Source organism: Schistocerca nitens, chromosome 3 (genome assembly GCF_023898315.1).
Source record: "Schistocerca nitens isolate TAMUIC-IGC-003100 chromosome 3, iqSchNite1.1, whole genome shotgun sequence".
NCBI classification, from domain to species: Eukaryota; Metazoa; Arthropoda; class Insecta; order Orthoptera; family Acrididae; genus Schistocerca; species Schistocerca nitens.
Window position 1 is genome coordinate 603,382,602 of NC_064616.1, and position 23,814 is coordinate 603,406,415.

Here is a 23,814-nt window from a genome sequence, read left to right on the forward strand (position 1 = left end):
TTATCTTGTAATACAAATACTTGTGCTCACATTTGACAAAATTTGTAACTTCATTTTTGCTTTAAGTTGTGTTTATGATAATACAAATCACAGAACAATGAAACCTGAGACATAGGATGTGAAGAAAAGTGAGACAAAAAGTCTCAAATATGAAGTAATGGCAGATAAATAGTTAGACTCACCGACACTTGCAAAACATATGTAACAGATGGAAAAATTGTCACATACAGACACAACATATTGAACATGGTAATGACAACAGCATGTCTTCTTTTACTATAATTCATAGAAGTTCTCCTACACAGTTAGTGGGACCAGCACTCTTGGAAAACTGGCTGTGTGGCTGGTTTGTGAGCCATGCTTGGATAACTCAGTTGGTAGAGCACTTGTTCATAAAAGACAAATTTCCCTGGTTCAGGTATGGCTCAGGCACACAATTTAACATAAGCCAGTTTGTGACACATCACAGCCTCCTTTTTAATATTTTAGAGAGCAGTTCAAGGGCCACTTTCCGTTTAGTGCTATAAAATGCAATCAATGAAAAATGTAAAAATTATTCCATTGCATCTTGGGGTGGTGGTGAAGCAACCTTATTATTGCTACTATTTAGAAAAAGTCATAGGTTGCACAGTGTTCTTTATTAAGTCAAGAATGATGCATTTTGACCAGGTAGGGCATCATCAGCTTATCAGAAAATATAAGGGGAGGTTGACACTACAATTAATATGGCACAGTCATGTCTGGGACTGCTGTAAAAGCAAAATAAGCTTCAAACACTGACTACATAAAATTACATAGAGAAATGTAATGTAACTCACAATTTAAAAAAATCAGAAATTTTCTACAAAAAAGTATCCATCAAAGAAGTGATGACACCGAATAAAACACGTGGCATATGGGAATATTCACAGTGCAGGACATGCTACATCGAAAGCTATGTACAAAGACATAGAAAACCCTTATGCTCAAAAACAAGTAGAAGAATAATGTAGTAAAACATGTAGAGCAATAAAATAAAGATTACACTCCAAATATATGACTAAAAGGTAACAATGCTAAAAAGACAAAATACAATTGCATACACATGACAAGTGACCATGGCCCTGGTAATGAAAAGCTAAAAACTAATATATTGTTCAAAAATGTGAAACAGGCAGTCATAGAAAACCTAATTTTTGACAGATAGCTGATCATAGAGTAACATATCCTTCTTTGCGTGTGAACATTTAACAATTTTGATCTCTTCTTGCAGGGTTTTTTGCTGATATATTCAAGAATTTCTTGGAATGTGACTGTTTCACCCAAGCCTCCACAATTTTGAGAAAAATCTGCTTTAATGGGTGATATGTTGGTGACATAAAAATTGTTTTCAATAGTGAAGGATCGGATATTACACTTATTGTCAAAGAGTTTAACTACTGTCAAAGCAAAATGATCTTACACATGAAGTCATGGATACCAATAGTATTCTGAACTTCCAAGATTTGCAGCTTTGTCTCACTACTAATGTCATAAAATCTGACATTATTACAAACCTTCTACAAGTGACTCAGTTATACCCACTGCAATGTGTCATCTGTATAAGTACACAATGAGCTAATTTAGACCTATGATACGGCATATCACTGAAATTCCATGTAGCATAGAATTTACTACAAAGCAAATAGAAAACCTTAAATATGTTGCTTCTTGTGATGGCTAAAGGTCCTCCATCACTGAAAAATTATAGATGCAGAATATATTGCCACACGACTGAGAAACCACTCTTTGCCCTACACCTCAAAATTACAGTGGTTACAGATGTTGGAGCAGCATCTTATTTAGCATAGGTAGGACAGCAAGAAGTCAAATTCTAAGAGAAATTGGGATTGAAATGAACCTTCAGTTTGAGAAAGAAACTAAACAGCATAATTGTGGCAGATTGGGTCAGCAAACACAGCTGTTTGTTAAAAATTATTACCAATAGCAATAAAAATTATTACCAATTATCCAGTCTTATCTCAGTCAATATGAAACTCCAACTATCTCCAATACACCAAAAATATGATGGCTAAGAAGTAAAATTAATGAACTACCTATCTGCGTTGATGAGTTAGTCATCCAAACCAGTCGCCATAATCTACCTTTCTGGCCATGTATAGATGTGTCAAGTGTTGTAGGATTTAGGTTAACTTTGCACTTCTATAGAGCAGAAATGAAGGATGGAGGAGTTGCCACACTAATCACGAATTTCCATAAATTTAATAACATAGACATTCATAAATTTTGCCTAAAGCAGCATATGGAAGCATGTGTAACAGAAGTAGAATTTCATATCTCATTCATAATAAGTGTATACTGAGTAACAGCATGTAATTTTAATCTGTTCATAAATTAGTCTGAAGCTCTATTGGCCTATTTAATAATGAAAAAGAAAGAATTAGTGGTTTCTTGTGATTTCAATATAGATTTTCTTGCAAACTCTTCAGGTCATCACTTATTGCAGTCAGTAGCATTGTCATTCAACTTAATTCATACTGTTAACTTTCTAACTAGAACAGCCAAGGGCTCAAAGACAGCCATTGATAATATCTTTATGTAAATGTCTAACGAACAAAATTATAAAACCAATAATAAATAGCCTCTCAGACCATGACATACAGTTTTGCTAAATGTTAATACTGATCAGGATAGAATATCTACAAAATCTGAGTTCAAAAGTGTAGTCAGCAACCCAAAAACTGATTGTCTTAAGAAACCCCTCAAAGACATGAATTGGAGTGATGTATAAAATGCTCATAGCATGAATGAGAAGTACAACACTTTTATTAATAATACCCTTAACTTATTTGAAAGCTGTTTTCCCCTAAAACTAACCCAGATTAGACCAAAGGCTATAAAAATTCCGTATATTATTCAAGGAATAAAGGTACCCTGTAAGACAAAAAGGAAACTATATGTATCAGTTAGAAACAGCTCTGATGTAAATGCTATAGATGGTTACAAAACATACTGCAAAATATTGAAGATAGCAATATTGACACCAAAGCAAATGCATTAACAGAAAAGGATAGTCACACCACATAAAAAAATAAGAACAATATAGGATACAGTGAAGGAAAAGACTGGTGGAGCCAGAGATAAAGACAAGCACATAGCATTAATGGTCAATGATCCATGGGTAGTAGATGCAATATGTACTTGATAACTGTTACTGAAAAGATGAGGTTGTCAGGTTCAGTAGATGCTGCCGTGGAATATCTGAGACAGTCATGACAAATAACTACAATAATATCAGTACGAGCCTCACAACACCAATAAAAGTAATGTCCACCATAAAATCCTCAAAATCAAAAAAAAGATTCTAGTGGCTATGATAATATATCAAGAAAGCTGATTAAACAGAGTGCCTCTGAGTTTAGTGACATTTTAAGTTATTTGTATAACCAGTCTTATCAGTGTAACATTTCCTGAATGGTTGAAATATGCTGAAGTTCAGCCTTCGTATAAGAAAGAAGATTAAGAAATGCCATGAAACTTCTGTCCAATTTCACTTTTGCCCACATTCTCAAAACTTTTAGAAAATATAATATAAAGTCATCTTCTTAACCATCTGACCACAAATAAAATATTATCCAAGTCACAATTCAGATTTCTAAATGGTTCCAATACTGAGGAGGCTATCTAAATATACAGTGTGAATGTACTTAATTCGTTAGATAATAAAATGCAGAGTGCTGGTATATTTTGTGATCTGTCAAAGGAATTTGGCTGTGTAAACCACAATATCCTTTTAAGTAAATTAGAATCTTATGGCGTAACAGGAAATGCTGCAAAATGGTTCAAATCATACATCTCTGACAGAAAAAAAGGGTGTATATAGAAAAGAGACATGTATTAAACTATGAGGCATCATCCAACTGGGAACCAGTAACATGTGGTGTCACACAAGGACCCATCTTAAGGCCCTTACTTGTTATTGTGTATATCAATGACCTGTCATCAGTAACATTACCACATCCAAAGTTTGTTTTGTTTGCAGATGATACAATCATTGCAATAAATAGTAAATCAAGTATAGCCTTAGAAAGTTCCAGTAATGAAATTTTCCAAACAAATGGTTCCCAGCCAATTCTCTGTCACTAAACGCTTTTTTTAAAAAAAAAAAAAAAAAAAAACTACATCTCTAATTATTATGCAAATGTTGTGAGACATAGGTGATATGAAAATAAAAAAAGCTATTGTACTATGCTTATTTCATTCCATAACATCATACAGGATTATTTTCTGGGGTAACTCATCAAGCCCAAAAACATGTAATACAAATTATTTCTGGTGTGAACTCAAGAACGTCCTGCACAGGGCTGTTTAAGAAACTGGGAATACTAACTACTGTTTCCCAACACATTTATTTCTTAATGAAATTTGTCGTTAAAAATATGCTTTTTTTTTTCAAACCAACAGCTCAGTTCATGGAATTGATTCTAGGAATAAGAATAACTTTGACAAAGATTTAAACTCATGTACTTTGGTTCAGAAAGGTGTTCACTACTCAGCAGTGCACATTTTCAGTAACATTCCAGCAGCTATAAAAAGTTTAACTAATCATGAAGTTCAGTTTGAGAAGAGTCTAAAGGATTTATTGGCGGCCAACTCCTTCTACTCCACTGATGAATTTCTTTGCAGAACTGATTGAAGTGAGTGTCTTATAAACAATATCACATAAAGTGAATATTGCAGTCAGTCTGACTTTTGTACAAACTTTGTATAGTAATGTGACAATTGTAAATAAGTGCTGTAAAGGTTTTTTATTTTTTTAAATTTGTTGATGCATGGCTACAATAGCCTAAGAATTATCATATGCACCTAAGTGTTCTGAACATTTAATATTTAGTGACAAGTTTTATATCATTTTAAATGTAAGTATGCTTAAGACTGGAACAGAAAAGGGAGGTAATGACAGTGGCATGTAAAGTGCCCTCCGCCACACACCGTTGGGTGGCTTGCAGAGTATAAATGTAGATGTAGATGTAGATGAAGATAATTTACTGCATTTTCTTGTTTTCTGACATGATCTGCATCTCATAGGATCTCCTCAATATGGATCAATTGGAATGGAAAGTACATCTAATTTGCTGAGCTTCCATTTTTAGGTGATGTGTCATATACCATAGCTAAACTCTTTCATGGTAAAAATATAAGAATAGTGTATACCACCACTAATAAAATCCAATATCAATAAATTCACAATGAGCATCCCTAGAAAGACAAATATGCTGCCTCTGGCATATATACGCTTGAGTGCTATGAATGTCAAGCCATTTATATTGGCCTGATGGGAAGGGCTTTTAAAATTAGGGGTTCCAGGAGTTTTTACTCACTAAGAATGGGCATGTTTCTGCCTTTGCTCAGTGCTGTAAATCCAGTGGCCACCAGCCACCCACACTTGGGAACATAAGGGTTTTGCACCATGCTGCCAAAGGAAAGAGACTCAATCTGCTTGAAGAGATTGAAATTGTTAAACATTCACACACTAAGAAGGATTTGTTACTCAATGATCAGTTATCTGTCAAAAATCAGGTTTTCTATGATTGCATGTTTCCCCTTTTTAACCAGTATATTAGTTTTTAGCTTTCTATTATCAGGGTCTTGATAGCTTGTCATGTATATTGAATTGTATTCTATCATTTTATGATTGCTACCTAACAGCCTTATATTTGTAATCTAATCTTTATTTTATTGCTCTATGTATTTTACTTCATTATTATTTTACACTGATTTTGAGAATAAGCCTTTTCTAAGTCTCTTTGCAGAGATTTCTGTCTGGTATGTCCTGTATTGTATATATTCCCATATTCCCTATTACAGTTTCATTTATTTCTCAATTTGTCCATTACTATTTGAATTTTATGCAATTATCACACTGTACAGTCAAAGACAATGCCACATGCGACCTGTCATTACTACTAGTCCAACATTTTGCTTGAGCTCCTATCATTCACATGTATGCACTATGTGAATATAAATGGGCCTCTGGTGCCATTCTAATGTATGGCTGTGTTTACAGTTTGTACACAAGGTCCTGTTATTCACTGCTATGCCAGTTGTTGCTTCTGTGAGGTACTATGCTTATTTTGGTTTCTCCATTGTTCTCTACTTGTAGCTGATCCTGGTGTTGCTATTCATTAATTTTTAATATTTTTTTCCATATAAGTTTCCTTATAGTATATTTTTCTCGGTATCATCCCTTCTTTCATGGATGCTTTTTGGCAGAAAATGTCTGATTTTTTAAGATGAGTTACATTACATTTCTCTATGTAATTTTATTTAGTCACTGTTTGAAGCTTATTTTGCTTTTATAGAAGTCCATGATAGGTCCATGCCAGATTTATTATAATGTCATTCTCCCCTTATATTTTTAGGTAACCTGATGATGCCCTATCCAGGCAAAATGCATTGTTCTTGAGTTAATAAAAAACATTTTGCAACCTATTGCAACCTACAACTATTTTTAAAATTTTAAAATATGTTCCACTAATAGTAGTGTGTCACAAGCATCACTTCCCACCATTTGGCAAAATGCCATGCATTACCCACAACTAGTAATATTGTTTCCTTTTGTCACATGACTATGACTCAACAACGCAATAACTACATGCAATGGAATGGCGCAATTTGTCACAATCAGCTCCCCACAAGCCTCCTTTGTCAGTATATCTGCTAGGTGGACAGTTTTATCTGATGAAACTTTGAAATAACCATTCTCTGCCCATTTCCCCTGAGCATCAGCTGAAGCTGACAAGATGTGGTTGTGAAACCAGAGGCTGAGTAGGAGATTTAAAAAATCCCCATATAAAGGACAATCTATAAAACCCTATACTATGGATTAAGTACTTTCAAAAGATAAGACAAAAAGGATACCACTTCAAACACTTCACTGATAGATGTGTTTCTAGTAAATAAAATGATCTGAGTATGTGGTACCAATATGTATGTAAAAAGATCATTCAATGCAGAAGAACTGCAGTAAACTTGTGAGACACCCACAGGACCTCTGGTTGTGAGTCTGATGTATTATACCACAAGGTAATGCCACACACATTGTCTAAGTCAAAGAGTGTACTGATGAGGTGTTGCTTACAAAGGATGGAGTCCTTTATAGCTGTCTCCAGTCAGATCAGGTCATCCAGAGTCAAACACTACATTATAACTCCTCACTGGAAGTGGCTCAAAAACATTGCATTTCTTGAGGATTCACACATGATGACTCTTCATGACCTGGTCAAATCATTTCCATGCAGTCGGTATGATCTGCACTGTAATAACTACACTCCTGGAAATGGAAAAAAGAACACATTGACACCGGTGTGTCAGACCCACCATACTTGCTCCGGACACTGCGAGAGGGCTGTACAAGCAATGATCACACGCACGGCACAGCGGACACACCAGGAACCGCGGTGTTGGCCGTCGAATGGCGCTAGCTGCGCAGCATTTGTGCACCGCCGCCGTCAGTGTCAGCCAGTTTGCCATGGCATACGGAGCTCCATCGCAGTCTTTAACACTGGTAGCATGCCGCGACAGCGTGGACGTGAACCGTATGTGCAGTTGACGGACTTTGAGCGAGGGCGTATAGTGGGCATGCGGGAGGCCGGGTGGACGTACCGCCGAATTGCTCAACACGTGGGGCGTGAGGTCTCCACAGTACATCGATGTTGTCGCCAGTGGTCGGCGGAAGGTGCACGTGCCCGTCGACCTGGGACCGGACCGCAGCGACGCACGGATGCACGCCAAGACCGTAGGATCCTATGCAGTGCCGTAGGGGACCGCACCGCCGCTTCCCAGCAAATTAGGGACACTGTTGCTCCTGGGGTATCGGCGAGGACCATTCGCAACCGTCTCCATGAAGCTGGGCTACGGTCCCGCACACCGTTAGGCCGTCTTCCGCTCACGCCCCAACATCGTGCAGGCCGCCTCCAGTGGTGTCGCGACAGGCGTGAATGGAGGGACGAATGGAGACGTGTCGTCTTCAGCGATGAGAGTCGCTTCTGCCTTGGTGCCAATGATGGTCGTATGCGTGTTTGGCGCCGTGCAGGTGAGCGCCACAATCAGGACTGCATACGACCGAGGCACACAGGGCCAACACCCGGCATCATGGTGTGGGGAGCGATCTCCTACGCTGGCCGTACACCACTGGTGATCGTCGAGGGGACACTGAATAGTGCACGGTACATCCAAACCGTCATCGAACCCATCGTTCTACCATTCCTAGACCGGCAAGGGAACTTGCTGTTCCAACAGGACAATGCATGTCCGCATGTATCCTGTGCCACACAACGTGCTCTAGAAGGTGTAAGTCAACTACCCTGGCCAGCAAGATCTCCGGATCTGTCCCCCATTGAGCATGTTTGGGACTGGATGAAGCGTCGTCTCACGCGGTCTGCACGTCCAGCACGAACGCTGGTCCAACTGAGGCGCCAGGTGGAAATGGCATGGCAAGCCGTTCCACAGGACTACATCCAGCATCTCTACGATCGTCTCCATGGGAGAATAGCAGCCTGCATTGCTGCGAAAGGTGGATATACACTGTACTAGTGCCGACATTGTGCATGCTCTGTTGCCTGTGTCTATGTGCCTGTGGTTCTGTCAGTGTGATCATGTGATGTATCTGACCCCAGGAATGTGTCAATAAAGTTTCCCCTTCCTGGGACAATGAATTCACGGTGTTCTTATTTCAATTTCCAGGAGTGTATTTGAACATGTGTGAGCTTTCCTTAGTTACAGGAAAGGTATCAGGAAAACTTTTCTCCAGTAGTAGAGATACTACCCCTCAGATCGTTTCTCATTCACTATGATTTTATGTATGTATTTATTTATTATTACTGAGGATTCAGTTGCAGCATTATGTAATAATGAAAGTTGTCAAGACCATTACCTGTGTTCTTGATTACAGACAAGGTAGGTGGAAAAAGGAGTTGGTTATACATTTATCTCTAGACTGAAATCTGTATTGAATAACACAACTATGAAAACCTGTTTCTACCAGCTTGGAAAGGATTCATAAAATTTATGGACCATGAGATTAAGATAAGAGAAATATTGGTATGAACTGAGGCATATCGATAGTCATTTTTACCTTGTTCCTTACGCAAATAGAATAGGGCAGAAACACACTAATATTAGCATGAAATATCCTCTGCCATGCACTGGACTGTGATTTGCAGAAATTAAATGTAGATCATTGTCAGAAACAAAGACAGTTTGTGTTCCATTGGATTAAGTTTATGCTGACAAGATGAATTGTCCTGTGATTTATCCAGATATAATTTAATCTGCCTACTTCTCATTATAATACCGCACTTAAAAAATGAAACAAACTGAACAGCACGTTTACACTATAAAGGCAGCTTTTCATGGACACAAGATATCTACTTAAGTACTGGTGATATGAAGAATTATTATTGAGATGATTACAACATTTGCAATTTGTTTTGTAGGATATCCACTAAATAGACTAAAGTTCGCAATAGTCTCTTGTGAGTCAACAAAACACACTAACATATTGTATTCAATAAAAATAAATAAATGTTACATTGTTCCAAATCTTATGCAAGCTTCTTGATTTCATGCCATTTTGGCAGCTTGCATATCAACTCTGCTATTTATTTTCTCAAGCAGCATCTCTTTTGTTCTGACAAGGCTGGGTGAACCATGTTCCAGAATTTCCCACAGCAGTAAAATCTTAGGTTATCTGGAAAAAATTCTGAGACTTGCACATAACTACTCAAGTACAACAATTACTGGCCAACTGAATTGAATGCATCACTGTGTTATCACTGACAGCAGAGAGACAGTGATTTTTTCCTGGTGCTACACACCTCCATCCAACTTGTTTATATATATAATCCATTGCTAATAGAATGCTTAATACTCATCTGTGCATAAGACTTTGAGCCTGTTTCACACAAAGTTAGTTCTTCTTGTCATTGTGTGCACATACGCGTGACATAAAAAGTATTCCCATGACTCTAGTGAGGCATACTTTATACGAAAATTACTGAAAAGTTCTTGAGATACATTCTCATATCTCATTACTAAAGTATTTGTGAAATTTAAGTCTCCTGCAAAATATAAAGGGGATACAAAAATTTTGCCTGGACTAACAGTAACTTTAAAAAATAAACAAAACATTATTTACTTCAATGGAAAAAGTAAAAAGAATTTAATTATGTATAAAAGGATACACCACTACTCAACAAGAAAGCAGGATGGAAAGAGGATTAGGGTTTGAAGTTCCATCAACTATGAGAGAATTAGAGACAGAGCATGAACTTGGATTGGAGAAGGAAATGGCTATGGCCCTTTCAAGAGGACAGTTCTAGTGTGACCTTCAACTGATTTAGGGAAACCACACAAAATCTAAATTTGGTTGGCCAGATGACTATAATATTCAATAATAACTTGCTAAGCTTTTGGCAAAATCCTCCTCTTAGTTATCACACAAATACCCATACATCAAAATCCATTGTCTGCAGCTTAGCATACCTTCTATTAGGTGACAAGAGAATTAGCCTTGTATAGATAATTTTTACTTCCATCATGGTGCTTGTTTTGATGGGTTTATCAGTTAACTGAAAGTTTGAGGATAATATTTATTTTAACTTCTTTTCTACGAACTGGAAAACCATTTCCACATACTTTTTTGTACAAGGAATCACTATTGAGTTAGGCAGTTGAAACACATATGCTTCACTTTACTCTTTGTAATTGCATCTATATTTTGTTGACATTGTAAACTTATTACTTTATCAGTTTTGGGATCATGAATAGCCAGGTCAACCTGATGCTACAAAATAAGTTACATGAATTCAGCACTAACAATAGATTAGTAAAACTAACTCAGTAAGTAATTTCACAGTTTTATACAAACTACTGATGTTTTGTTGTGGCTATATAAAGAACATTAAATACTGAGATTTTACTTTCAAATTTACACTTCAAGAGCATATGCCAATGTGTAAAGAGATTATGCAAGAATTTTATTCAAAACACAGAAAATATTTCAGAGAAAATAAACCTATATTGTCAACTGAAAATTTGTGTCACACTGTGATCTGAACCCAGATTTCCAGCTTTTTGGTAACTGCCACAATGGATTTTCTAAAATATGTAAAATCCCTTGTGGTAGTGTAAGCTATGGTCCTCCACTGTCTTGATTCTTCAGCGGTGCTATTTCCACATACTCCTGTGGGATTACCTCTGGTAGTAGTAATTGGAAATCCTAAGTGGAAACATCAGTGGCAATGTAAGCTTGACATAGGCTCAGAAGAGTGCTCGAGCAGTTGTGCTGTTATTATTTCATGTAACTGCATCCCCACTGATACTTCCATTTCATTTCAGTGTGATTAATTCATTTCCTACTTCATATAAAGTTGAGACTCCACACTGCTGCCCATTAAAATTGCAATGCCAGGAAGGACAGCAAATAATGACATTTTACTTATTGTTCATACTCAATATTGAAGAAGGAATAAAGTATTAAATTTATATGTGGTTTGGAAATATAAAGGATGTGAAACTTAGCACTTATAGCTGCCACCTTTGGCAGTAACTATGGCTGGACATTGAGTCTAACTGACCTTATGGCACAGTGTGTCATTCTGTGCTCCAGTTCTACATCAAAATTCAATAATAGTGACAGGAGGTGTGGGTAGACCAGCATCTCAGCAATCAATGGCCAGATGTTCTTAATGGCTGAGAGGTCTGGAGAAAGTACTGGCTAGGGTAACAACTGGAACTCTTTGTATTGAGCTAGGTGAGGACAGTACAAGCAACATGCAGTCCTGCATTATCTTGTTTAAATATAATGTCATTGTGACCTCAAAGATAGGACACAGCCACTAGTCTTGACATGTCAGTAATGTAACAGCTATGTTAACTAGAGGTGGTTGTGTCCTGGACCCAATCGCACCCCATACCATCAAGCCAGATGCTGGGCTCAAATAACAATGATGGATGCAATCCTACAACATTCATCATCCTTGGAGTTTTAACAGATTGATATGTCCATTGTGATGCTCTCAGAAGAACCAGGCCTCGTTGAAAAAAGATGATGTACAGTCACTCTTGTCTCCAATGTTGTCATTGGGTGCACCATTGTTGACATGCCTCTGTCTGCCACCATGTCAAGTGATTGCAAAACAAATGGTTGCCATGCTGACAGGGCATGACACTCCAGATGTCACTGTCCTGAATGTGTGGATACTTTATATCAGACAGAGACCAAACATGAATGACATCATCTCCTGTGGAAGTATGGTTCATTTTATAAAAGGACACTACCCATATCCCAATACCTAAATATACAGGAAAAAGACTATCAGTGCTATGTGACTGTGAGATTTAGGATCCTCTGAGTTAGTGGTGTCCATGTGCCCTCCCCAAAGTGAAAGCTAGGATACATGAACCAAAAAAGGGGAAAACACAGTCGGTAATTAGGAATACAGATACAATTACATCAATAAACCTTGTAACACACAACATATTTAAGAATGAATTATACAAGTTCTGAGTAAATATTAGAGGCAGAAATACAGGTAAGAGAGATGCTAACAGAGGACGGGTTGAGTGGTAAAGAAGGCATCAATGATACAGGGGTGTGAATAGAGTTCAGTAGTATTGATGGTGAGAAAAAGAGTGTCGTAATGTGAAAATGGAAAAACTGGTAGAAGCCGACCTCAGGGAAGATCAGTTTGGATTTCATAGAAATATTGGAACATATGAGGCAATACTGACCCTACGACTTATCTTAGAAGCTAAATTAAGGAAAGGCAAACCTATGTTTCTAGCAATTGTACACTTAGAGAAAGCTTTTGAAAATGTTAACTGGAATACTCTCTTTCAAATTCTGAAGGTGGCAGGGGTAAAATACATGGAGAGAAAGGCTATTTACAATTTGTACAGAAACCAGATGGCAGTTATAAGAGTCAAGGGACATGAAAGAGAAGCAGTGGTTGGGAAGGGAGTGAGACAGGGTTGCAGCCTCTCCCCGATGTTATTCAATCTGTATATTGAGCAAGCAGTGAAGGAAACAAAAGAAAAATTCAGAGTAGGTATTAAAATCCATGGAGAAGAAATAAAAACTTTGAGGTTCGCCGGCGACATTGTAATTCTGTCAGAGACAGCAAAGGACTTAGAAGAACAGTTAAACGGGATGGATAGTGTCTTGAGAGGAGGATATATGATGAACATCAACAAAACAAAATGAGGATAATGGAATGTAGTCGAATTAAGTCAGGTGAAGCTGAAGGAATTAGATTAGGAAATGAGACACTTACAGTAGTAAAGGAGTTTTGCTATTTGGGGAGCAAAATAACTGATGATGGTCGAAGTAGAGAGGATATAAAATGTAGACTGGCAATGGCAAGGAAAGCGTTTCTGAAGAAGAGAAATTTGTTAACATCGAGTATAGATTTAAGTGTCAGGAAGTCGTTTCTGAAAGTATTTGTATGGAGTGTAGCCATGTATGGAAGTGAAACATGGACGATGACTAGTTTGGACAAGAAGAGAATAGAAGCCTTTGAAATGTGGTGCTACAGAAGAATGCTGAAGATTAGATGGGTAGATCATATAACTAATGAGGAGGTATTGAATCGGATTGGGGAGAAGAGAAGTTTGTGGCACAACTTGATTAGAAGAAGGGATCGGTTGGTAGGTCATGTTCTGAGGCATCAAGGGATCACTAATTTGGTATTGGAGGGCAGCGTGGAGGGTAAAAATCGTAGAGGGAGACCAAGAAATGAATACACTAAACAGATACAGAAGGATGTAGGTTGCAGTAGGTACTGGGAGATGAAGAAGCTTGCACAGGATAGAGTAGCATGGAGAACTGCATCAAACCAGTCTCAGGTCTGAAGACCACAACAACAACAATGTGATATGCAAGTGACGGAGACCATAACAAGTAGATACATAAATAATACTCACAAGTAGCATAAAACACTATGACTATATGATCAGTAATGTGTTGGGTGTTGTATATACCTGAATTAGAATAACAAAATGACTGACAGGTAGTTTTTTGCAGGATAGCTACCATAGCAACAGCTGATCAGAGCATGAGTTTGGTCATACCTTCTGTCAAAAGTACAGTTGTCATTTTGCTCTGCTGCCTCAGTTACCAGTTATCCATCAGCTGCAGATGACAATTGCAGTCTATAACATAATTGTGATTTGTTCGTATTTGCTTCATTTCTCAGTGCAGTATGTTTCTTTCATGAAATGTGTGATGATAACTGTGAAATTGCTTAGGAAAGTGGTAAGATTATTGTGATTCTGCAAAGTGAACTCACTTCTGGATCAAACACACCATGGGTGTACTGTTAATTCATAGTGTCCTACAGGCACAATATTTTAGTGATCAGGCTGGTCACTATCACCAATGGGCTGATGAACTGACCTCCTGATGGCACATGGCTGACTTATATTCCCACTGCCCTTGGGTCACTCTGTACATGATCTGCGCCCAAGGGTGCACGTTGGTGGCTGAAAGGCAATGGTATCAGTGTTTGTGGCCAGTGATGTCTGGTGGGTCACTCTGGCTGCAGTGGCATGGATGTTGGCCATCCATCCACCCTAGCTACCTGTTCATTGTGTTTGATGAGTGTCTTCTTAATTAGAACCAATGCTGGTTCCCAACCCTTGCTGAAATTATAGCTGCAGTCCAGCTGATGTCCTTGGTGCATATTTCAATGGATTTTCTAACAATGCTGTCACAGTATTTTGATGTTCATGCTAAAATCCTGGTGCAACGGTATTCTGTTGTATGAGTCTCAAACAAACAGTGCTCTGCAACTGATAACTTGTTAGGACACATTAGTTGAGTGTGCTTCTCGTGTTCTCAGCACTGATCTTTGATGATGCACACTATTTGCCAAATATATGACTTGCCACACTGGCACAGAGCCTGGTATATCTCAGCCTTCCATAAAATGAGGTTATCTTTGACGCTCCCAAGTAATGACCATATTTTATTGGGGAGGCAAAGACTGTTTTTACTCAATGTTTTCCCACTATGTGCATGATTTTTCCCATGAAAATATGTGGTATAAAGGAAGTGGTTTCTTCTTTCTTGTACTTTAAACCATCTTCATAGGTTGCACTGTAGTGGTGGGTGAAGAGTATGCCTGATCTGCCTTTCTGAATAATCATTTTTCAGAACAACAGTTCTGAAGTGTTCCAGTTACTGGGGGAGACTCTCTGCATCTGAGAATGGTACATACTCTGTGTAGCATAGTTTTGAGTATCCCATTTCTTTTCGCAGGGTGGTGGCAGCTGTCTGCATGCAATTACAGGTCAGCATGCATTTTATTCTGATTTACACTGTGGCCCAGGGTGTCATCCACTCTTCTCTTGACCATGATGTCCAAGAGTAGTAGTCTTCTCTTTGCCTTGGTCTCCATAGTGAATCTGATGGTGGGATGTATGAAGTTTAAATGTTCAAATATGTCATGGAGTGGCCAGATGATGACTGTGTCATCCACATAATGGAAAAAGCAAGCGGGTTTCCATATGGATGACTTCAGGGATTCTTCCTCAAAGTCTTCACATGCAGATTCACAACCACAGGAAAGAGTTTGCTGCCCTTTGTGATTCTCTCCATCCATTCATAATTTTCTCCATTAAACAGAAAATATAGGGAGGTCACAGCATACCTGAAAAGGTCAGTTATCTTTGAGTCAAATTTCTGACCAATGAGTGAAAGTGACTCTCACAGAGGCATCCTGCTGAACAGCAAAGTGATATAAAAGCACACCAGACTGTCTTAATCCTTCAATGTGAAGTTCTTGAGGTATTACACAAAATCCACAGAACTGTGGGCATGATGTGGGCACTTACCCACCTAAGGGCTGCACTGATGATGTATAAAACATTCTCAGAGCACTTGCCATGTCATTACAGTGTAAAACCTTGAAATTTTGATGGTTACTTCCATCATCTTCATCAGGAGCTGCTGTGGTGGCATTATATAGCCAATAGACAACTTCTAATTTGTCAGCAATTATGCAATGCTGTCACAGATGGTGTTAGTGTCTGCACTAGTGACACCCACCACTCCCATAGTAGTATAAAAATTGTGATGTATATTTCTGCCTCTCGTCTGCATTGAGAGCTTGTTCCATGCACTGCCAAGATTATATCTGATGTTATGGTTGAAGCTCTTCTCACATATTCTTATTTCTACAGCCTCTTTAATTACAAAATCCCTGTATGTAGAAGGCTGGGACAAAACTTTTATTTCATCAAACCATATTTTGTGTTTGTTTTTTAGGCTTTGCTCAGCTACTAAAGATTTATCCAGTTCTCGAATTTTAATATGCTGTTGATGTTCTGCACAGCAGTCGGAAACAGTACGGATGGACTTACTGATGTAATTGGTTCTGTACTCACAAGGGCTGCTATAAATCCCAGGGATCCTGAGGCTGAGACTGTCCTTAACAGGGTGTAGCATCTCCTTTATCTCCTTAGGAGGTCAGAAAATAGGTCTTATACCTCATCTGCCCAGGACTCTGCCTATTTTGCAGGATGTAGCACTGCAGAAAGCAGGGAAAAACAATCAGTGACTCATCACATGAATGTTCAACATTTTCACATTTGCTTTTCTTGAAGCATACTGAATTTATATCACGTGAACTACAGTCATTCTTTCACAACATGTGCTTCAGATGGTTAATTTCAGAATCCAAGTCATCCTTGTCAGAAACAGTTTTTGCTCTGTATACCATTGTATTCAAGACTACTCTCTTCTGGACTGACTGACAATGTCCATGACCAATGTGAACTTGGGGGTGGCACCAAAATTAAGTCCCCTGTCAGGAACTGAAACCACATTGGCACTCAGTTATGTGTTGGTCACTGGCCACAAATGCCAACACAGTCACCTTTTTGGTTGCCAATACGTGCCCTCAGGCAAAGGCCGTGTATAGTGTAGCCTAAGCAGGCAGGGGATGTGAGTCAGCCATGTGCCCACAGGAGGTCAGTTCATCAGCATACCTGACAATGGCAACACATCTGACCACTGAAATATTTTGCCCATTGGACACTAGGAATTGGCTGTACACTCATGGACTTTGTCAATTAATACACTGGGAGAAATTGAAGAACCATGTCAGTACAGCACTTTAATGGGGAACATATGAATGTACTCACTATGGAACACAGGACAGCTATGCCACTGCTTTGAGAGCCATAATGTGCTTGTGGAGACTGCTGAACTAAAAACATTCAATCCCCTGTTTCCATGTTCAACTGTCAGGCACATTGTTATTCTGATCCAATTATAGCAGCGTATACAAATGTAATTTAGCTTAATATAAATACTCAAATAAGAAGTAATAGGACAGCATTTCCATCTACAAAGAACTGTGATGACTCAATGTTTTGCCAAGTTTCTCAATAACTGGACAGTCAATTTTAATTAAATTATTAAAAGTTTAATGTTACATAGGCAGAACCAAATACTTTTATATCTGCATACATACTCTGCAAGCACCATACGGTACATGGTAGAGGGTACCCCACACCACTACTAATCATTTTCTTTCCCATTCCATTCACAAATAGAGCAAGGGAAAAATGACTATCTATGTGCCTTCATATGAGTACTAATTCCTCATATCTTATCTTCATGGTCCTTACGTGCAATGTATGTTTGTGGCTGGAGAATCGTTTTGCAATCAGCTTCAAACGCCAGTTCTCTAAATTTTATCAATACTGTTCTTCAAAAAGAATGTTGCCTTCCCTTCAGAAATTCCCATTTGACTTCCTGAAGCATCTCCATAACACTTGTGTGTTATTAGAACCTACCAGTAACAAATCTAGCAGTCTACCTCTGAATTTCTTCAATGTCTTCCTTTAATCTGACCTGATACAGATAACCAAACACTCGAGTAGTACTTATAGATAGATCACACTAGCATCCTATATGTGGTCTCCTTTACAGATGAATCAAAATTTCTCAACATTCTCCCAATAAACCAAAGTAAACCACTCGCCTTTCCTACCACAATACTCACATCCTTGTTCCATTTCATATTTCATTGCAGTGTTATGTCCTGATATGCCCAGGTATGTAAATGATGTGACAGTATCAAGCAGGATGCTACTAATACTGTATCTGAACATTATGGGTTTGTTTTTCCTACTCCTCTACATTAAATAACATTTTTCTATGCTTAGAACTAGCTGCCATTTAGCATGCCAACTAGAAATTTTGGCTAAGTCAGCTTGTATTCTCCTACAGTCACTCATCTTTGACACCTTCCTGTACACCACAGTATCATCAGAAAACAACCAAAGATTGCTGCTCACCCTGTCCACCAGATCATTTATTTATACAGAAAATAATACTTGTCCTATCACATTACATACAAAACCTGTACTGAATTGTAGTGGTTCAAGACTTACCAAGCCATACACTAATGAGAGTGATAATCAATGCACTCAATTTGGAAAGTCTGTGTAGCAATATCATTTCTAAGAAATGTGCACATGTAAGGTAAGCTGTTTTCTTACACAAAATTTGAAGACATATTGTTATGGCCACAAACTGAAGGTAAACAAAAAATATCCAAATTAGAAGCAACTTAACACATTCATTTTTGTTCTTTGTTTCATTTCTGATTATCATTTCATAATGTACACTGAAGAGCCAAAGAAACTGGTACACCTGCCTAATATCGAGCACGGCCCCCGCGAGCATGCAGAAGTGCCACAACACAGCATGTCATGGACTCGATTAACATATGAAGTAGTGCTGGAGGGAATTGACACCATGTATCCAGCAGGGCTGTTCATGAATCCGTAAGAGTACGGGTGGGTGAAGATTTCATCTGAACAGCACATTGCAAGGAATTCCAGATATGCTCAATAATGTTCACGTCTGGGGAGTCTGGTGGCCAGTGGAAGTATTTAAATGCTTAAGAGTGTTCCTGAACCCACTCTGTAGCAATTCTGGATGTGTGGGGTGTTGCATTGTCCTGCTGGAATTTCTCAAGTCTGTCACAATGCACAATGGGACATGAATGAATGCAGGTGATCAAACAGGATGCTTATGTAAGTGTCACCTGTCAGAGTTGTACCTAGATGCATCAGGGTCCCATATCACTCCAACTGCACACATCCAACACCAGAAACTGCCTCCATACCCATACATGTCCATCCACTTGATACAATTTGAAACAAGACTCATCTAACCAGGCAACATGTTTCCAGTCATCACAGTCCAATGTCGGTATTGATGGGCCCAGGTGAGACATAAACCTTTGTGTCATGCACTCATCAAGGGTACATGAGTGGGTCTTCAGCTCCTAAAGCCCATATCAATGAAGTTTTGTTGCATGGTATGCACACTGACACTTGTTGATAGACCAGCATTGAAATCTACAGCAATTTGCAGAAGGGTTGTACTTCTGTCATGTTGAACGATTCTTTTCAGTCATCGTTGGTCCCATTCTTACAGGATCTTTTTCCGGGCACAGTGTTGTGATGTTTTACCAGATTCCTGATATTCGTGGTACACCCGTGAAATGGTTGTACAGGAAAATCCCCACTTCATCGCTACCTCAGAGAGGTAGTGTTCCATCTCTCATGCGCTGATTATAACACCATGTTCAAATTCACTTAAATCTTGATAACTTGCCATTGTAGCAGCAGTAACCAAGCTAACAACTGCACCAGACACGTTTTGTCTTATATAGGCATTGCCAACCGCAGTACCATATTCTGCCTGTTTACATATCTCTGCATTTGAATATGCATGCCTATACCAGTTTCTTCAGTGCTTCAGTGTACACAACAAAATGTTTGATTAAAGTACATACAAATGAAAGAAATGATCAGAAGACTACAAAACAAGCAAATAATCCCAGTAAACATACACTATGTGATCAAAAGTATCCAGACACCTGGCCAAAAATGAGTTACAAGTTTGTGGCACCCTCCATCGGTAATGCCGGAATTCAATATGGTGTTGGCCCTCCCTTAGCCTTGATGGCAGCTTCCACTCTCGCAGGCATACGTTCAGTCATGTGCTGTAAGGTTTCTTGGAGAATGGCAGCTCATTCTTCACGAGTGCTGCACTGAGGAGAGTTGTCGATGTCGGTCGGTGAGGCCTGGCACAAAGTCGGCATTCCAAAACATCCCAAAGGCATTCTATAGTGTTCATGTCAGGACTCTGTGCAGGCTAGTCCATTACAGGGATTTTCTTGTCGCGTAACAACTCCGCCACAGGCCGTGCATTATGAACAGGTGCTCCATCATGTTGAAAGATGCAGTCACCATACCCGAATTGCTCTTCAACAGTGGGAAGCAAGAAGGAGGTTAAAACATCAATGTAGGCCTATGCTGTGATAGTGCCACACAAAACAACAAAGGGTGTACACCCTCTCCACGAAAAACATGACCACACCATAACACCACCGCCTCCAAATTTTACTGTTTGGCACTACACACACTGGCAGATGACATTCACTGAGCATTCACCATACCCATGCCCTGCCATCAGATCACCACATTGTGTACTGTGATTTGTCACTCCACACAATTTTTCTCTACTGTTCAGTCATTCAATGTTTACACTGCTTCACCAAGCGAGGCATCATTTGGCATTTATCGGTATGATGTGTGGCTTGCGAGCAGCCGCTCAACCAAATAATCAAAGTTTTCTCACCTCCCATCTAACTGTCATAGTATTTGCAGTGGATCCTGATGCAGTTTGGAATTCCTGTGTGATGGTCTGGAGAGATGTCTTCCTATTACACATTACGAGCCTCTTCAACTGTTGGCGGTCTCTGTCAGTCAACAAACAAGGTCGGCCTGTACGGTTTTGTGCTGTACGTGTCCCTTCACATTTACACTTCACTATAACATCGGAAACAGTGGACCTAGGAATGTTTAGGAGTGTGGAAATCTCACGTACATACATATGACATAAGTGACAAAGTCTGTGAGTTCCACGGGGCGCCCCATTCTGCTCTCTCTCGATGTCTAATTACTACTGAGGTCGCTGATATGGAGTACCTGGCAGTAGGTGGAGGCACAATGCACCTAATATGAAAAACGTATGTTTTGGGGGTGTCCGGATACTTTTGATCACTTAGTGTAGGTCTGGGATTTAATCATTTCCCTGATACAACACATGCACAAGTGCAGTTATGCCAGTGATACAACACTTTAATGTCTAAGGTTATGTCTTTGTTGCAGATTCACTGTTAGCATGTCACTGTTGGTTAAAATGGTTCAAATGGCTCTGAGCACTATGGGACTCAACTGCTGAGGTCATTAGTCCCCTAGAACTTAGAACTAGTTAAACCTAACTAACCTAAGGACATCACAAACATCCATGCCCGAGGCAGGATTCGAACCTGTGACCGTAGCGGCCTTATGGTTCCAGACTGCAGCGCCTTTAACCGCACGGCCACTTCGGCCGGCCACTGTTGGTTAGCTGAGTACATTACTTTCATTGGTGTCAAGCAAAGACTGACCTTCAAGCACTGAATCACAGTTCCAGTTTCAGCCCATGCTGGCAGTGTGGCTGCTGCACAAACATGACTTCAAGTTTCAGGTATCAGTTCCCACAGTGAATAGTAAACACAGTGAGCAGTTGTAACATTTGAAGTGCTTGCCATGGCTCCACATACATTTTAAAATGAAGAAATGGCTGACATCCACTTCATGTACAGGCATGCTGTTAGTGTCGTGCAGGAGGCAGCATGATTGTATCATGAAGCATATTGTCACAGAAGGCAGCCAGAGAGCATAGTGTCCACTAGGTGTCATTAGTGCCTGCATGACCCCAGTTCATTTAAACCCAACATGCAACATGTAGGTAGACCAATAACAGTGTTGACACCATGACTGGAGTAGCCTGTACTACACCAAATGGTTGCAATGCCAGGCACAAGTACTGACAGATAGCCAACCAACATTTAAAAATAAATTAAAAGAATTTCTAGATGACAACTCCTTCTACTCATTGGCTGAATTTTTAGATATAAATTAAGGGAGGGAAAAAAAACTTAAACATTAATGTCATGCAATATTTCGTGTAATGTAATATCTTGTACAGACATCTTTTATTAACCTGACACGTTCCACATCATTACGAAGTATCGTATTCATGAGCTATGGAACAAGTATTAATCTAATCTAATCTAATTTAATTTGTTTCACCTCCACCAGAAGATACAGCTGTACATGTATCATGTACAAAGTGTGCAAGCCCTGGCCACACCTGACTTTTGAGCAGGGTTTGCCGTTTGCATAGATCTTTACACAGTGTGAGGATGATCAATAGTTCCTCATCCATGTATTATTTACAGACAAAGCATACCTTACCCAAGACAGTGTAATGCACATCCAGAATACATACGTTAAACTTAATGAGAACCCACTTATTGCCAATGAGATGACACATCAGCTAAGAGTTTCCATTAACATTTGGGCAGGCATCACTGATGGTCAGTTGATAGGGCCACATTTCCTACCTGATCCATTTGCTGACTGAGTATATCTTCATTTCCTACAACATAATCTAACTGACTATCCTAATGATGTTCCACCTAGTGAAAGGATGCATATTTGGTACATGCATGATGGCGCACTTGCACGAATTCATGTGCCTACTTGGGAATATGTAGCACAAATTTTCGACAATAAGTGTGATGATCATGGCTTACCAATACAATTGCCTCCCAGGTCTCTTGACTTGAACCCTTGGGTTATTTTGTTGGGGGATATTTAAAGCTTTGGTATATTCCAGCCCTGTTGATCAAATAGTATCTTGTAATAAACAGTGTTTTCCATTGGGGGAGGAGGGCAGTTCTCCATCTCAGTACAGTTTAAGTTTTTAGTGGAAAATTCACTGTTTGCATTAAATATTTTTGGCCTAAGATGCTTATTCTGTTTTTGAGTAGGTGAACAGTGATAAAGTCCATTTCGTGTCCCGATCAGTCTCCTTTTAAGACTGGGACTCTCTACCAGGTCATGTGGCCAGCTGTTTGAAAATATCTAGAGTCAGGTGGCAAATTTCAAGGCTCCTGTCACCCTTCAGCCATCAGTAACACCTAAATTTTGTCACCTCAGCCTCATTCTCTTCACCATGCACAATAAGGATAAGGCCAAACTATGGCATTGTCAGGAAGTTGGCGTTGTCCCTACTATTTTATCTAGGCAGTTAGCCACCACTTTGGTGGTTATTTACAAGCCAGATGCAGTGATTTTAAACAGACAGTCAATGTCCAATGTGTCACAGACTTGTACACTATTCCATGTTCAGAAGAGTTGTTGGCTAAGTTGTCTGGGGACCAATATTTTACCAATATTGACTTTCATGATGCATACTTGCAGTTACCATTGGATGCTCCTTATCAGTGTTTTTAGTGTTCAATACCCACTAGGGGCTTTGTCAGTTTAAGTGCATGCCTTTTGGAATTTAATCTGTCCAGCAATCTGCCAAAGATACGTGCAGCATTTTAGGTGTTGTGTCAAATACCTATATGAGATATGGGTCACAGGCTCCATCTGAGAATTTATGACCATATGTCTATTACTATCTCTAAATTTTTTCCTTTTTAACAATGTTTTATTTCATTGATTTTTATTACTGTAATGCCTCTTATTCCTTATAAGCCCATTACAGACTTTACTGGTTGTATCCCCTTTTATTTTACATCGTACAATTAATCACTGAGGAATATGTGTATGCCTAAGTAGTGATATGTGGTGAACTTGCAACACAAACATTTTGTGGCTACTGTATGGCAGTTAGCATTTGAC

General features: G+C 39.1%; 1 protein-coding gene across 1 annotated transcript in view; it reads right to left on the reverse strand.

Annotated features, from left to right (window-relative positions):
• Nucleotides 1-23,814, reverse strand: part of LOC126249356 (trypsin-1-like) — a 145,858-nt gene that overhangs the window by 482 nt on the left and 121,562 nt on the right. The window lies entirely within an intron of this gene.